Below are 2823 nucleotides of genomic sequence, written 5' to 3' on the forward strand. Positions count from 1 at the left end.
TTCCTCTCTCGCCTCGCATCATCTTCGATTCACCAAGGGCCAGTTTTTAGATTCTATAGGCATGATGGCTATCTTTAGCATTACCAGGGCAATGATGGCCTCTCTTAGATTCACCAGGGCATGATGCCCTCCTCTTAGATTCACCAGGGCATGAAGCCTCCTCTAGATTCACCAGGGGCATGATAGCCTCCTCTTAGATCACAGGGATGACTGCTCCTCTTAAATCACCAGGGCATGATGGCTCCTCTTAGATTCACCAGGCATGATGGCATCCTCTTAGATTCACCAGGGCATGATGGGCTCCTCTTAGATTCACCAGGTGGCATGATAGCCTCCTTTAGATTCACCAGGGCATGATGGCCTCCTCTTAGATTCACCAGGGGCATGATAGCTCCTCTTAGATTCACCAGGGCATGAGCCTCCTTTAGATTCCAGGGGCATGATAGCCTCTCTTAGATTCACCAGGGCATGATGGCTCCTCTTAGATTCACCAGGGCATGATGGCATCCTCTTAAGATTCGCCAGGGCATGATGGCCTCCTCTTAGATTCACCAGGGCATGAATGGCTCCTCTTAGATTCGCAGGGCATGATGGCTCCTCTTAGATTTCAGCAGGGCATGATGGCTCCCTTAGATTCGCCAGGGCATGAAGGCTCCTCTTAGATTCGCAGGGCATGACGGCCTCCTCTTAGATTCGCCAGGGCATGACGGCCTCCTCTTAGATTCGCCAGGGCATGACGGCCTCCCTCTTAGATTCGCCAGGGCATGACGGCCTCCTCTTTAGATTCGCCAGGGCAATGACGGCCTCCTCTTAGATTCGCAGGGCATGACGGCCTCCTGCCTTAGATTCGCAGGGCATGACGGCTCCTCTTAGATTCGCCAGGGCATGACGGCCTCCTCTTAGATATTCGCCAGGGGCAGACGGCTCCTCTTAGATTCGCCAGGGCATGACGGCTCCTCTAGGTTTCGCCAGGGCATGACGGCCTCCTCTCTAGATTCGCCAGGGCAATGACGGCCTCCCTCTTAGATTCGCCAGGGCATGACGGCCTCCCTTAGATTCGCCAGGGCATGACGGCCTCCTCTTAGATTCGCCAGGCATGACGGCTCCTCTTAGATTCGCCAGGGCATGACGGCTCTCTTAGATTCGCCAGGGCATGACGCCTCCTCTTAGATTCGCAGGGCATGACGGCCTCCTCTTAGATTCGCCAGGGGCATGATGGCTCACTCTTAGAATTGCCAGGGCATGAATGGCCTCCTCTTAGATTGCCAGGGCATGATGGCTCTCTTAGATTCGCCGGGGCATGATGGCCTCCTTAGATTCCGGGGGCTGACTGCCTCCTCTTAGATTCGCCGGGGCAGATGGCCTCGTTTAGAATCACCGGGGCATGATGGCCTCCTCTTAGATTCCACGGGGCATGAGGCTCCTTAGATTCCCGGGCATGATAGCTCCTCTTAGATTCCGCCGGGGCCATGATGGCCTCCTCTTAGATTCACCGGGGATGATAGCGTCCTCTTAGATTCACGGGGCATGATAGGCCTCCTCTTAGATTCACCAGGGCATGATGGCCTCCTCTTAGATCCCGGGCATGATGGCTCCTCTTAGATTCACGGGGCATGATGCCTCCTCTTAGATTCACAGGATGATGGCCTCCTTATCACAGGATGATCGCTCCTTAGATTCACCAGGGCATGTGTCCTCTTAGATTCCCAGGGCATGATGGCCTCCTCTTAGATTCACAGGGCATGATGGCTTAGCACAGTGACTGCTCCAATCCACTTCAGTGGTGAGCAGTTTGCCACTAAAAGCCTCTGATGGAAAACCAATCACTTCAATGGAGAGGATGAGAAGGAAAAAAATTAAAGTCCTTCCTTTTTTTTGATTTTCCATTTCAGCACTTCTGATCAATTGGTAATCTCATAATGACAAGACAGGTATGGTAATAGAATGTGTGGTAATGACCAAGCTTTGCATCCCAATGAGAGATCTGTTTCTCCGGGACAATGGAAGGTTTGAGTCTGACTAGACTACACTCAGATATTCTACACCTGACCTAGACTAGGCCTACTTCTATGTGTAATCAGGGCCAGGTTGTCTATAGACCTACTTCTATGTGTAATCAGGTAGTCTATAGACCTACTTCTATGTGTAATCAGGGCCAGGTAGCCTTATAGACCTACTTCTATGTGTAATCAGGGCCAGGTAGTTATAGACCTATTCTATTGTATCAGGTAGTCTATAGACCTACTTCTATGTGTAATCAGGGCCAGGTAGTCTATAGACTACTTCTATGTGTATCAGGGCAGGTAGTCTATAGACCTACTTCTATGTGTAATCAGGTAGTCTATAGACCTACTTCTATGTGTAATCAGGTAGTCTATAGACCTCCTTCCATGTGTAATCAGGCAGGTAGTCTATAGACCAACTTCTATGTGTAATCAGGGCCAGGTAGTCTATAGACCAACTTCTATGTGTAATAGGGCAGGTAGTCTATAGACCAACTTCTATGTGTAATCAAGGCCAGGTAGTCTATAGACCTACTTCTATGTGTAATCAGGCCAGGTAGTCTATAGACCACTTCTATGTGTAATCAGGGCAGGTAGCCTATAGACCTACTTCTATGTGTAATCAGGGCCAGGTAGTCTATAGACCTACTTCTATGTGTAATCAGGCCAGGTAGTCTATAGACCTACTTCTATGTGTAATCAGGGCCAGGTAGTCTATAGACCTACTTCTATGTTAATCAGGGCCAGGTAGTCTATAGACCTACTTCTATGTGTAATCAGGGCCAGTAGTCTATGACCTACTTCTATGTGTAATAGGCAG

Source organism: Salvelinus sp. IW2-2015, unplaced genomic scaffold (assembly GCF_002910315.2).
Source record: "Salvelinus sp. IW2-2015 unplaced genomic scaffold, ASM291031v2 Un_scaffold1633, whole genome shotgun sequence".
In the NCBI taxonomy this organism is placed as follows: domain Eukaryota; kingdom Metazoa; phylum Chordata; class Actinopteri; order Salmoniformes; family Salmonidae; genus Salvelinus; species Salvelinus sp. IW2-2015.